We start from the raw sequence: 16,255 nt of genomic DNA on the forward strand, positions 1-16,255 counted from the left end.
ATATACAGATACTGGCTGATGACGGATCATACATGTACATATACAGATACCGGCTGATGATGGATCATACATGTACATATACAGATACTGGCTGATGACGGATCACACATGTACATATACAGATACTGGCTGATGATGGATCATACATGTACATATACAGATACCGGCTGATGACGGATCATACATGTACATATACAGATACCGGCTGATGACGGATCATACATGTACATATACAGATACCGGCTGATGATGGATCATACATGTACATATACTGATGACGGATCATACATGTACATATACTGATGACGGATCATACATGTACATATACAGATACTGGCTGATGATGGATCATACATGTACATATACAGATCAGCCAAACCCAACCGGAGCAGAACACCAATCACAACAACCTGACAAAAGCCGGAATCAGGAAGATGGCAGATGAAGGCCAGGAGAGGTATGTCAGTGACTGGAAGAATGATATCATCAGCTCACAGAAACTGACCATGTACCGGAGCCTACAGAGAGATTACAGACTGGCCCCATATCTGGAGAAACTCCCGGACCCCAGAGACCGCCAGATCCTGAGCCGATATAGACTCAGTGCCCACAGTCTGACCATCGAATGTGGCCGACACAGGCAGAGCTACAAGCCCAGGGAGGAAAGACTGTGCCAACACTGTGATCAGGAGGCCATAGAGGACTAAACCCACTTCCTGCTACACTGCTCCAAATACTCAGCAGTGAGGGACACTCACTTCAGGAGACTCTCACATCTCTTCCCAGACTTCATCACCATGAAAGAGGAAGAGAAAACATATATCTTGCTGGGAGAAGAAGAGAGAGCAGTGGAGATAGCAGCGCGGTATGTGAGCGAATGTCATAGACTGCGAGAAAGAGAAGTATGATGCCATGGACTATAGCCCCCAACCTGGACCTGCCCCATCCACCTCCCCTATGCCATGGACTATAGCCCCCACCCTGGATCTGCCCCATCCATCTCCCCTATGCCATGGACTATAGCCCCCACCCTGGATCTGCCCCATCCATCTCCCCTATGCCATGGACTATAGCCCCCACCCTGGATCTGCCCCATCCACCTCCCCTATGCCATGGACTATAGCCCCCAACCTGGACCTGCCCCATCCACCTCCCCTATGCCATGGACTATAGCCCCCAACCTGGACCTGCCCCATCCACCTCCCCTATGCCATGGACTATAGCCCCCAACCTGGACCTGCCCCATCCACCTCCCCTATGCCATGGACTATAGCCCCCACCCTGGATCTGCCCCATCCACCTCCCCTATGCCGTGGACTATAGCCCCCAACCTGGACCTGCCCCATCCACCTCCCCTATGCCATGGACTATAGCCCCCACAATGGATCTGCCCCATCCACCTCCCCTATGCCATGGACTATAGCCCCCATCCACCTCCCCTATGCCATGGTCTATAGCCCCCACAATGGATCTGCCCCCATCCACCTCCCCTATGCCATGGATTATAGCCCCCAACCTGGATCTGCCCCATCCACCTCCCCCACAGCTCCTACCCAACATCCCCACAGTCCCTATCCCTATTGCCTCTATACACTTGCTTTGGCAAAACTGATGTGTATTTGGTCCTGCCAATAAAGCTTCTTTGAATCTTGAATCTACAGATACTGGCTGATGATGGATCATACATGTACATATACAGATACTGGCTGATGACGGATCATACATGTACATATACAGATACTGGCTGATGACGGATCATACATGTACATATACAGATACTGGCTGATGATGGATCATACATGTACATATACAGATACTGGCTGATGACGGATCATACATGTACATATACAGATACTGGCTGATGATGGATCATACATGTACATATACAGATACTGGCTGATGACGGATCATACATGTACATATACAGATACTGGCTGATGACGGATCATACATGTACATATACAGATACTGGCTGATGATGGATCATACATGTACATACAGTGGGGCAAAAAAGTATTTAGTCAGTCAGCAATAGTGCAAGTTCCACCACTTAAAAAGATGAGAGGCGTCTGTAATTTACATCATAGGTAGACCTCAACTATGGGAGACAAACTGAGAAAAAAAAATCCAGAAAATCACATTGTCTGTTTTTTTATCATTTTATTTGCATATTATGGTGGAAAATAAGTATTTGGTCAGAAACAAACAATCAAGATTTCTGGCTCTCACAGACCTGTAACTTCTTCTTTAAGAGTCTCCTCTTTCCTCCACTCATTACCTGTAGTAATGGCACCTGTTTAAACTTGTTATCAGTATAAAAAGACACCTGTGCACACCCTCAAACAGTCTGACTCCAAACTCCACTATGGTGAAAACCAAAGAGCTGTCAATGGACACCAGAAACAAAATTGTAGCCCTGCACCAGGCTGGGAAGACTGAATCTGCAATAGCCAACCAGCTTGGAGTGAAGAAATCAACAGTGGGAGCAATAATTAGAAAATGGAAGACATACAAGACCACTGATAATCTCCCTCGATCTGGGGCTCCACGCAAAATCCCACCCCGTGGGGTCAGAATGATCACAAGAACGGTGAGCAAAAATCCCAGAACCACGCGGGGGGACCTAGTGAATGAACTGCAGAGAGTTGGGACCAATGTAACAAGGCCTACCATAAGTAACACACTACGCCACCATGGACTCAGATCCTGCAGTGCCAGACGTGTCCCACTGCTTAAGCCAGTACATGTCCGACCCCGTCTGAAGTTTGCTAGAGAGCATTTGGATGATCCAGAGGAGTTTTGGGAGAATGTCCTATGGTCTGATGAAACCAAACTGGAACTTTTTGGTAGAAACACAACTTGTCGTGTTTGGAGGAAAAAGAATACTGAGTTGCATCCATCAAACACCATACCTACTGTAAAGCATGGTGGTGGAAACATCATGCTTTGGGGCTGTTTCTCTGCAAAGGGGCCAGGAAGACTGATCCGGGTACATGAAAGAATGAATGGGGCCATGTATCGTGAGATTTTGGGTGCAAACCTCCTTCCATCAGCAAGGGCATTGAAGATGAAACGTGGCTGGGTCTTTCAACATGACAATGATCCAAAGCACACCGCCAGGGCAACGAAGGAGTGGCTTCGTAAGAAGCATTTCAAGGTCCTGGAGTGGCCTAGCCAGTCTCCAGATCTCAACCCTATAGAAAACCTTTGGAGGGAGTTGAAAGTCCGTGTTGCCAAGCGAAAAGCCAAAAACATCACTGCTCTAGAGGAGATCTGCATGGAGGAATGGGCCAACATACCAACAACAGTGTGTGGAAACCTTGTGAAGACTTACAGAAAACGTTTGACCTCTGTCATTGCCAACAAAGGATATATTACAAAGTATTGAGATGAAATTTTGTTTCGACCAAATACTTATTTTCCACCATAATATGCAAATAAATTGTTAAAAAAACAGACAATGTGATTTTCTGGATTTTTTTTTCTCAGTTTGTCTCCCATAGTTGAGGTCTACCTATGATGTAAATTACAGACGCCTCTCATCTTTTTAAGTGGTGGAACTTGCACTATTGCTGACTGACTAAATACTTTTTTGCCCCACTGTATACAGATACTGGCTGATGATGGATCATACATGTACATATACAGATACTGGCTGATGATGGATCATACATGTACATATACAGATACTGGCTGATGACGGATCATACATGTACATATACAGATACTCGCTGATGATGGATCATACATGTACATATACAGATACTGGCTGATGACGGATCATACATGTACATATACAGATACTGGCTGATGACGGATCATACATGTACATATACAGATACTGGCTGATGATGGATCATACATGTACATATACAGATACTGGCTGATGATGGATCATACATGTACATATACAGATACTGGCTGATGATGGATCATACATGTACATATACAGATACCGGCTGATGACGGATCATACATGTACATATACAGATACTGGCTGATGACGGATCATACATGTACATATACAGATACTGGCTGATGATGGATCATACATGTACATATACAGATACCGGCTGATGACGGATCATACATGTACATATACAGATACTGGCTGATGACGGATCATACATGTACATATACAGATACTGGCTGATGACGGATCATACATGTACATATACAGATACTGGCTGATGATGGATCATACATGTACATATACAGATACTGGCTGATGATGGATCATACATGTACATATACAGATACCGGCTGATGATGGATCATACATGTACATATACAGATACTGGCTGATGACGGATCATACATGTACATATACAGATACCGGCTGATGACGGATCACACATGTACATATACAGACACCAGCTGATGAGGGATCATACATGTACATATACACATACAGGCTGATGACCTGATCATACATGTGTATATACAGACATCGGCTGATGACGGATCATACATGTACATATACAGATACCGGCTGATGACGGATCATACATGTACATATACTGATGACGGATCATACATGTACATATACTGATGACGGATCATACATGTACATATACTGATGACGGATCATACATGTACATATACTGATGACGGATCATACATGTACATATACTGATGACGGATCATACATGTACATAAACTGATGACGGATCATACATGTACATATACTGATGACGGATCATACATGTACATATACAGATACCGGCTGACCGGGATCCTGCAGCTTTATATGAAAATACCTATTTATTATAATTGCTGGAACTGAAATAAACACTTTTCATCTATTGTCCCCCTATTTCCTGGTAGATTGTAGCTTGCGAGCAGCCGGACCCTCGCTCCATAAACTGTTCACTGTCCTACCTTGTACTGAATTTGTCTGTATGTTACCGCATAATTGTAAAGTGCTGCGCTGCTGAATATGTTGGTGCTATATATAATAAAATTATTATTCGTACACATTTTTCCTTGTCTTGTTGTGAGGTTGATGCCTACAAACCCCGTGGACTGATGCGGGCGGCCATACTGCTCTCCTCCCGTGTCAGCCGGCAGTCTTACCATATTCTATTCCTCCATTTCTTTCTTCTATGACTTTTGCAGCCTGGAACCTGGGCTGAAGGGTGGCAGGAAATCATTCACTGTCCTGTCCTCATTTCCCACAGACTCGGAACACAATGTGACGACTCTCGGCGATGGATCTTCATCACTTCTACATAATGAGCCGCTGTCGATGTAATGGCTGCTGATTCTGTAGCCCGAGCTTCTTCATCTTCCCGCAGCGTAGCTCCAGGGAGCGGCTAGTTCTAGGGAACAGTCAGGAAAGTTACAACATTTTTTCGTTTTCTTTTTTGTTTCACTCATTAGAAGTAATTACCATCAGGAGTCAGCAGCCGCAATGTTACATTCAGTCCAGTTCATGTGGACGTCTGAGACACCAGTATAGGCGCTCAGGTCTAATACTGGGACACCAGTATAGCTCAGGTCTCAGACTGGAACACCACTATAGCTCAGGTCTCAGACTAGGACACCAGAATAGCTCAGGTCTCAGACTGGGACACCAGTATAGCTCAGGTCTCAGACTGGGACACCACTATAGCTCAGGTCTCAGACTGGGACACCACTATAGCTCAGGTCTCAGACTGGGACACCAGTATAGCTCAGGTCTCAGACTGGGACACCACTATAGCTCAGGTCTCAGACTGGGACACCACTATAGCTCAGGTCTCAGACTGGGACACCAGTATAGCTCAGGTCTCAGACTGGGACACCAGTATAGCTCAGGTCTCAGACTGGGACACCAGTATAGCTCAGGTCTCAGACTGGGACACCACTATAGCTCAGGTCTCAGACTGGAACACCACTATAGCTCAGGTCTCAGACTGGGACACCAGTATAGCTCAGGTCTCAGACTGGGACACCAGTATAGCTCAGGTCTCAGACTGGGACTCCACTATAGCTCAGGTCTCAGACTGGGACACCAGTATAGCTCAGGTCTCAGACTGGGACTCCACTATAGCTCAGGTCTCAGACTGGGACACCACTATAGCTCAGGTCTCAGACTGGGACACCACTATAGCTCAGGTCTCAGACTGGGACTCCACTATAGCTCAGGTCTCAGACTGGGACACCACTATAGCTCAAGTCTCAGACTGGGACACCAGTATAGCTCAGGTCTCAGACTGGGACACCAGTATAGCTCAGGTCTCAGACTGGGACACCACTATAGCTCAGGTCTCAGACTAGGACACCAGAATAGCTCAGGTCTCAGACTGGGACACCAGTATAGCTCAGGTCTCACACTGGGACACCACTATAGCTCAGGTCTCAGACTGGGACTCCACTATAGCTCAGGTCTCAGACTGGGACACCACTATAGCTCAGGTCTCAGACTGGGACACCACTATAGCTCAGGTCTCAGACTGGGACTCCACTATAGCTCAGGTCTCAGACTGGGACACCACTATAGCTCAAGTCTCAGACTGGGACACCAGTATAGCTCAGGTCTCAGACTGGGACACCAGTATAGCTCAGGTCTCAGACTGGGACACCACTATAGCTCAGGTCTCAGACTAGGACACCAGAATAGCTCAGGTCTCAGACTGGGACACCAGTATAGCTCAGGTCTCAGACTGGGACACCACTATAGCTCAGGTCTCAGACTGGGACTCCACTATAGCTCAGGTCTCAGACTGGGACACCAGTATAGCTCAAGTCTCAGACTGGGACACCACTATAGCTCAGGTCTCAGACTGGGACACCACTATAGCTCAGGTCTCAGACTGGGACACCACTATAGCTCAGGTCTCAGACTGGGACACCAGTATAGCTCAGGTCTCACACTGGGACACCACTATAGCTCAGGTCTCAGACTGGGACTCCACTATAGCTCAGGTCTCAGACTGGGACACCACTATAGCTCAGGTCTCAGACTGGGACACCACTATAGCTCAGGTCTCAGACTGGGACACCACTATAGCTCAAGTCTCAGACTGGGACACCAGTATAGCTCAGGTCTCAGACTGGGACACCAGTATAGCTCAGGTCTCAGACTGGGACACCACTATAGCTCAGGTCTCAGACTAGGACACCAGAATAGCTCAGGTCTCAGACTGGGACACCAGTATAGCTCAGGTCTCAGACTGGGACACCACTATAGCTCAGGTCTCAGACTGGGACTCCACTATAGCTCAGGTCTCAGACTGGGACACCACTATAGCTCAAGTCTCAGACTGGGACACCAGTATAGCTCAAGTCTCAGACTGGGACACCACTATAGCTCAGGTCTCAGACTGGGACACCACTATAGCTCAGGTCTCAGACTGGGACACCACTATAGCTCAGGTCTCAGACTGGGACACCAGTATAGCTCAGGTCTCAGACTGGGACACCAGTATAGCTCAGGTCTCAGACTAGGACACCAGTATAGGCGCTCAGGTCTAATACTGGGACACTAGTATAGCTCAGGTCTTAGACTGGAACACCAGTATAGCTCAGGTCTCAGACAAGGACACCAGAATAGCTCAGGTCTCAGACTGGGACACCAGTATAGCTCAGGTCTCAGACTGGGACACCAGTATAGCTCAGGTCTCAGACTGGGACACCAGAATAGCTCAGGTCTCAGACTGGGACACCAGTATAGCTCAGGTCTCAGACTGGGACACCAGTATAGCTCAGGTCTCAGACTAGGACACCAGTATAGGCGCTCAGGTCTAATACTGGGACACTAGTATAGCTCAGGTCTTAGACTGGAACACCAGTATAGCTCAGGTCTCAGACAAGGACACCAGAATAGCTCAGGTCTCAGACTGGGACACCAGTATAGCTCAGGTCTCAGACTGGGACACCAGTATAGCTCAGGTCTCAGACTAGGACACCAGTATAGGCGCTCAGGTCTAATACTGGGACACCACTATAGCTCAGGTCTTAGACTGGAACACCAGTATAGCTCAGGTCTCAGACTAGGACACCACTATAGCTCAGGTCTCAGACTAGGACACCACTATAGCTCAGGTCTCAGACTGGGACTCCAGTATAGCTCAGGTCTCAGACTGGGACACCAGTATAGCTCAGGTCTCAGACTGGGACACCACTATAGCTCAGGTCTCAGACTGGGACACCAGTATAGCTCAGGTCTCAGACTAGGACACCAGTATAGGCGCTCAGGTCTAATACTGGGACACCAGTATAGCTCAGGTCTCAGACTGGGACACCAGTATAGCTCAGGTCTCAGACTAGGACACCAGTATAGGCGCTCAGGTCTAATACTGGGACACTAGTATAGCTCAGGTTTTAGACTGGGACACCAGTATAGCTCAGGTCTCAGACTGGGACCCCAGTATAACTCAGGTCTCAGACTGGGACACCAGTATAGCTCAGGTCTCAGACTAGGACACCAGTATAGGCGCTCAGGTCTCAGACTGGGACACCACTATAGCTCAGGTCTCAGACTGGGACACCACTATAGGTGCTCAGGTCCAATACTGGGACACCAGTATAGGTGCTCAGGTCTCAGACTAGGACACCAGTATAGGTGCTCAGGTCTAATACTGGGACACCAGTATAGGTGCTCAGGTCTAATACTGGGACACCAGTATAGGTGCTCAGGTCTAATACTGGGACACCAGTATAGGTGCTCAGGTCTCAGACTAGGACACCAGTATAGGTGCTCAGGTCTAATACTGGGACACCAGTATAGCTCCGGTCTCAGACTGGGACACCAGTATAGCTCCGGTCTCAGACTGGGACACCAGTATAGGTGCTCAGGTCTAATACTGGGACACCAGTATAGCTCCGGTCTCAGACTGGGACACCAGTATAGCTCCGGTCTCAGACTGGGACACCAGTATAGCTCCGGTCTCAGACTGGGACACTAGTATAACTCAGGTCTCAGACTGGGACACCAGAATAGCTCAGGTCTCAGACTAGGACACCAGTATAGCTCAGGTCTCAGACTGGGACACCAGTATAGCTCCGGTCTCAGACTGGGACACCAGTATAGCTCCGGTCTCAGACTGGGACACCAGTATAGCTCCGGTCTCAGACTGGGACACTAGTATAACTCAGGTCTCAGACTGGGACACCAGTATAGCTCAGGTCTCAGACTAGGACACTAGTATAACTCAGGTCTCAGACTAGGACACCAGTATAGCTCAGGTCTCAGACTGGGACACCAGTATAGCTCAGGTCTCAGACTGGGACACCAGTATAGCTCAGGTCTCAGACTGGGACACCAGTATAGCTCAGGTCTCAGACTGGGACACCAGTATAGCTCCGGTCTCAGACTAGGACACCAGAATAGCTCCGGTCTCAGACTAGGACACCAGTATAGGAGCTCAGGTCTAAGGCTGTGTGCACACGTTGCGGTTTTTTCACGGTTTTTACCGATAAAAACGCTATAAAACCGCAAAAAAATTGCATACAATAAGCATCCCATCATTTAGAATGAATTCCGCATGTTTTGTGCACATGATGCGTTTTTTTCCATGAAAAAAACGCATCGCGGTAAAAACCGCAGCATGTTAATTAATTTTGCGGGTTTTTTTTTAAATTCCCACTACAAAATGCATTGGGAAGTGTCCAGAAAAAACCGCGGCAAAACCGCATGCGGATTTCTTGCAGTAAATGTCCGGTATTTCTCAGGAATTTTCTGCAAGAAATCCTGAACGTGTTCACATAGCCTCATACTGGAACACCAGTATAGCTCAGGTCTCAGACTGGGACACCAGTATAACTCAGGTTTCAGACTGGGACACCAGTGTAGCTCAGGACTTAGACTGGTACTGGAAGAAAATGGAACACATGCAATAGTCGATACTTTTGTGTGTCTAAGGTCACAATATTGGTTGCAAAATTTTCATAATCTTGAATGCAACAAGCAGGGGCTGCAGATATTATCTCCAGTATGTCACCGTCATTCACCATATCCATCGTCTGTCCCAGCTTTATGTTTGTGCTTGTCTTGGTACCTGCTCTCCTCACATTTGGCCGAGGTGTTTCTAAATTAGGAAACTGCAACAGGGACCCGACTGTTTATAACTCAGGATTGGTCTAGGATCATAAGGAAGGTGAGCGTTAGCGCTATTAACTTGGTGTTGGTACAGTGTGTATGATAACACCTCTATATACAGCAGATAACACCTATAGGCAATGGAGGATGCTGTGTTATCTACTGTATATAGAGGTGTTATCAATCATTATATAGCAGGAGGTGAGCTGTGACATCACCTATAGGGAATGGTGATTTCCTATAGTTGATGTCACAGCTCACCTCCTCCTGTACAATGACTGATAACACCTCTATATACAGTAGATAACACAGGATCCACCATTCACAATAGGTGATGTCACAGCTCACCTCCTCCTCCTGTACAATGACTGATAACACCTCTATATACAGTAGATAACACAGGATCCTCCATTCACAATAGAAGATGTCACAGCTCACCTCCTCCTGTACAATGACTGATAACACCTCTATATACAGTAGATACACAGGATCCACCATTTCCAATAGGTGATGTCACAGCTCACCTCCTCCTCCTGTACAATGACTGATAAGACCTCTATATACAGTAGATAACACAGGATCCACCATTCACAATAGGTGATGTCACAGCTCACCTCCTCCTCATGTACAATGACGGATAACACAGGATCCACCATTTACAATAGGTGATGTCACAGCTCACCTCCTTCTCCTGTACAATGACTGATAACGCCTCTATATACAGTAGATGCACAGGATCCACCATTCACAATAGGTGATGTCACAGCTCACCTCCTCCTCCTGTACAATGACTGATAACACCTCTATATACAGTAGATAACACAGGATCCACCATTCACAATAGGTGATGTCACAGCTCACCCTCCCCCTCCTGTACAATTACTGATAACACCTCTATATACAGTAGATAACACAGGATCCACCATTTACAATAGGTGATGTCACAGCTCACCTCCTCCTGCACAATGACTGATAACACCTCTATACACAGTAGATAACACAGGATCCACCATTTGTAATAGGTGATGTCACAGCTCACCTCCTTCTCCTGTACAATGACTGATAACACCTCTATATACAGTAGATAACACAGGATCCACCATTCACAATAGGTGATGTCACAGCTCACCTCCTCCTGCACAATGACTGATAACACCTCTATATACAGTAGATAACACAGGATCCACCATTCCCTATAGGTGGTATCACAGCTCACCTCCTCCTCCTGTACAATGACTGATAACACCTTTATATACAGTAGATAACACAGGATCCATCATTCACAATAGGTGATATCACAGCTCACCTCCTCCTCCTGTACAATGACTGATAACACCTCTATATACAGTAGATAACACAGGATCCACCATTCACAATAGGTGATGTCACAGCTCACCTCCTTCTCCTGTACAATGACTGATAACACCTCTATATACAGTAGATAACACAGGATCCACCATTCACAATAGGTGATGTCACAGCTCACCTCCTCCTGTACAATGACTGATAACACCTCTATATACAGTAGATAACACAGGATCCACCATTCCCTATAGGTGGTATCACAGCTCACCTCCTCCTCCTGTACAATGAATGATAACACCTCTATATACAGTAGATAACACAGGATCCACCATTCACAATAGGTGATGTCACAGCTCACCTCCTCCTCCTGTACAATGACTGATAACACCTCTATATACAGTAGGTAACACAGAATACACCATTCACAATAGGCAATGTCACAGCTCACCTCCTCCTCCTGTACAATGACTGATAACACCTCTATATACAGTAGATAACACAGGATCCACCATTCCCTATAGGTGGTATCACAGCTCACCTCCTCCTCCTGTACAATGACTGATAACACCTCTATATATAGTAGATAACACAGGATCCACCATTCCCTATAGGTGGTATCACAGCTCACCTCCTCCTCCTGTACAATGAATGATAACACCTCTATATACAGTAGATAACACAGGATCCACCATTCACAATAGGTGATGTCACAGCTCACCTCCTCCTCCTGTACAATGACTGATAACACCTCTATATACAGTAGGTAACACAGAATACACCATTCACAATAGGCAATGTCACAACTCACCTCCTCCTCCTGTACAATGACTGATAACACCTCTATATACAGTAGATAACACAGGATCCACCATTCCCTATAGGTGGTATCACAGCTCACCTCCTCCTCCTGTACAATGACTGATAACACCTCTATATATAGTAGATAACACAGGATCCACCATTCCCTATAGGTGGTATCACAGCTCGCCTCATCTCCCTGCTCACTGGCCTTTGCACACACGCATTAGATGCTTTGGAACAGCAGTGTCTGTGCATTGCTGCTTATGCGCATGTCCATTTCCTTCCTAGGAGAGTTGCAGTGTAGAGAAGCCCCCGAACCGGTGTGGAAATTGCTCGATTGCTTCTTTTTATTTTTAATACAAGTAATGATTAAAAAAAAAAAAAAAAAATCTGCCAAAACCGAATAGATTTAGCACAACGACCGGGTTCACACAATAGGACTTTTTGTGATCGGTTCCCGCATGACAATATTGTTCCTCGGGCCCCGTGTCCCCCCCCCGACCCCTCCAGCTCTCGCCGCTCGTGTCCCTGTCGTTTTCTAAGCGGCTGATTTGCATACGACCTGCGAGATGCAAATTAATCTTGTTTGTGAGAATGAAGGGATTTTTTTTCTCTTTTCTATTGTTTAATGGATGGCGGCTTTCTTCACTTAACCCCTTCACTATCAAAGTCAGTAACTTCTTGTAGATGTAAGCATCCCCCCGACAGAAGCCCCCCACCATTGACTGAGCATTGCCTGGAGAAGCAGAATGTGGAGCTGCTGAGTCAGGAGGGCCGCGCTCTTGGCAGGTGCGATTATTGCAGGGAGGCTCCTGCAGGGGCCGCTTGCTGAGTGTTTGGGGGCCACTTCAGATAATTGCTTTTTCTACCGAGAATGAAATCATTTAGCAAAGACAAAAGAATTGTGCGCTGATGTTACCGCAGTGGAAGGACAGGAGCGGCGATCTGCCAGAGCCTACATACCTGTATATGCCTGTCCGTCAGGCTCGTCACTAGAAGACCGCGCTCAGAGGCTGCGACAGGGGGCCGGGGGGCTGCCATCCAGGACAGATAGCCACACAAGCTGTAACCAAAGCTCGGATACAACAGATGGAAACTTTTCCATTCCCTTCTTCTTGTGTGGACTGTGACCTCGAAACTCTGTGAATTCCAACTTTTAAACATCTTTGATGCGTTTAGGTCAATATTTAATGTACTGATTTGAAGTCAGCGTTCTGATTAATGGGTTAACTGCTACTTATAGCCACCACTAGAGGGAGTTCAGGAGCTTTTTGTATACAGATCATGTATTGATCCATTGATCCAGTGTGCTGATCAGCTCTGTGTACAGGGAGCTCCCCCTAGTGGTGGCTGCAGACAGGATCTTATCATGTATCTCTGTATACAGGGAGCTCCCCCTAGTGGTGGCTGCAGACAGGATCTTATCATGTATCTCTGTATACAGGGAGCTCCCCCTAGTGGTGGCTGCAGACAGGATCTTATCATGTATCTCTGTATACAGGGAGCTCCCCCTAGTGGTGGCTGCAGACAGGACCTTATCATGTATCTCTGTATACAGGGAGCTCCCCCTAGTGGTGACTGCAGACAGGATCTTATTATATATCTCTGTATACAGGGAGCTCCCCCTGGTGGTGACTGCAGACAGGATCTTATTATATATCTCTATATACAGGGAGCTTCCCCTAGTGGTAGCTGCAGACAGGATCTTGTCATGTATTTCTGTATACAGGAAGCTCCCCCTAGTGGTGGCTGCAGACAGGATCTTACCATGTATCTCTGTATACAGGGAGCTCCCCCTAGTGGTGGCTGCAGACAGGATCTTGTCATGTATTTCTGTATACAGGAAGCTCCCCCTGGTGGTGGCTGCAGACAGGATCTGATCATGTATCTCTGTATACAGGGAGCTCCCCCTAGTGGCGGCTGCAGACAGGATCTTATTATGTATCTCTGTATACAGGGAGCTCCCCCTAGTGGCGGCTGCAGACAGGATCTTATCATGTATCTCTGTATACAGGGAGCTCCCCCTAGTGGTGGCTGCAGACAGGATCTGATCATGTATCTCTGTATACAGGGAGTTCCCCCTAGTGGTGGCTGCAGACAGGATCTTATCATGTATCTCTGTATACAGGGAGCTCCCCCTGGTGTTGACTGCAGACAGGATCTTATCATGTATCTCTGTATACAGGGAGCTCCCCCTGGTGGTGACTGCAGACAGGATCTTATTATATATCTCTGTATACAGGGAGCTCCCCCTGGTGGTGACTGCAGACAGGATCTTATTATATATCTCTATATACAGGGAGCTTCCCCTAGTGGTAGCTGCAGACAGGATCTTGTCATGTATTTCTGTATACAGGAAGCTCCCCCTAGTGGTGGCTGCAGACAGGATCTTACCATGTATCTCTGTATACAGGGAGCTCCCCCTAGTGGTGGCTGCAGACAGGATCTTGTCATGTATTTCTGTATACAGGAAGCTCCCCCTGGTGGTGGCTGCAGACAGGATCTGATCATGTATCTCTGTATACAGGGAGCTCCCCCTAGTGGCGGCTGCAGACAGGATCTTATCATGTATCTCTGTATACAGGGAGCTCCCCCTAGTGGCGGCTGCAGACAGGATCTTATCATGTATCTCTGTATACAGGGAGCTCCCCCTAGTGGTGGCTGCAGACAGGATCTGATCATGTATCTCTGTATACAGGGAGCTCCCCCTAGTGGTGGCTGCAGACAGGATCTTATCATGTATCTCTGTATACAGGGAGCTCCCCCTAGTGGCGGCTGCAGACAGGATCTTATCATGTATCTCTGTATACAGGGAGCTCCCCCTAGTGGCGGCTGCAGACAGGATCTTATCATGTATCTCTGTATACAGGGAGCTCCCCCTAGTGGTGGCTGCAGACAGGATCTGATCATGTATCTCTGTATACAGGGAGCTCCCCCTAGTGGTGGCTGCAGACAGGATCTTATTATGTATCTCTGTATACAGGGATCTCCCCCTAGTGGCGGCTGCAGACAGGATCTTATCATGTATCTCTGTATACAGGGAGCTCCCCCTAGTGGCGGCTGCAGACAGGATCTTATCATGTATCTCTGTATACAGGGAGCTCCCCCTAGTGGTGGCTGCAGACAGGATCTTATCATGTATCTGTATACAGGGTGCTTCCCCTAGTGGTGGCTGCAGACAGGATCTGATCATGTATCTCTGCATACAGTGAGCTCCCCCTAGTGGCGGCTGCAGACAGGATCTGATCATGTATCTCTGTATACAGGGAGCTCCCCCTAGTGGCGACTGCAGACAGGATCTTATCATGTATCTCTGTATACAGGGAGCTCCCCCTAGTGGTGGCTGCAGACAGGATCTTATCATGTATCTCTGTATACAGGGAGCTCCCCCTAGTGGTGGCTGCAGACAGGATCTTATCATGTATCTCTGTATACAGGGAGCTCCCCCTAGTGGTGACTGCAGACAGGATCTTATCATGTATCTCTGTATACAGGGAGCTCCCCCTAGTGGTGGCTGCAGACAGGATCTTATCATGTATCTCTGTATACAGGGAGCTCCCCCTAGTGGTGGCTGCAGACAGGATCTTATCATGTATCTCTGTATACAGGGAGCTCCCCCTAGTGGTGACTGCAGACAGGAGCTTATCATGTATCTCTGTATACAGGGAGCTCCCCCTAGTGGTGACTGCAGACAGGATCTTATCATGTATCTCTGTATACAGGGAGCTCCCCCTAGTGGTGACTGCAGACAGGATCTTATCATGTATCTCTGTATACAGGGAGCTCCCCCTAGTGGTGACTGCAGACAGGATCTTATCATGTACCTCTGTATACAGGGAGCTCCCCCTAGTGGCGGCTGCAGACAGGATCTTATCATGTACCTCTGTATACAGGGAGCTCCCCCTAGTGGTGGCTGCAGACAGGATCTTATCATGTATCTTTGTATATAGGGAGCTCCCCCTAGTGGCGGCTGCAGACAGGATCTTATCATGTATCTCTGTATACAGGGAGCTCCCCCTAGTGGTGGCTGATGGAAGACTTTATATAATCAGGATTTATTTCTATGTGTGTGCAGGGGTTTTGTGGCTCTTCCGCCAATAAAATATGTTTAGCTATTATCCCAGA

General features: G+C 47.3%; 1 protein-coding gene across 2 annotated transcripts in view; it reads left to right on the top strand.

Moving 5' to 3' along the window:
• IGSF21 (immunoglobin superfamily member 21) overlaps positions 1-16,255 on the top strand; it is a 419,989-nt gene that overhangs the window by 101,123 nt on the left and 302,611 nt on the right. The gene's annotated exons all lie outside the window — the stretch shown is intronic.

The sequence above is a fragment of the Ranitomeya imitator genome, chromosome 10, assembly GCF_032444005.1.
Source record: "Ranitomeya imitator isolate aRanImi1 chromosome 10, aRanImi1.pri, whole genome shotgun sequence".
In the NCBI taxonomy this organism is placed as follows: domain Eukaryota; kingdom Metazoa; phylum Chordata; class Amphibia; order Anura; family Dendrobatidae; genus Ranitomeya; species Ranitomeya imitator.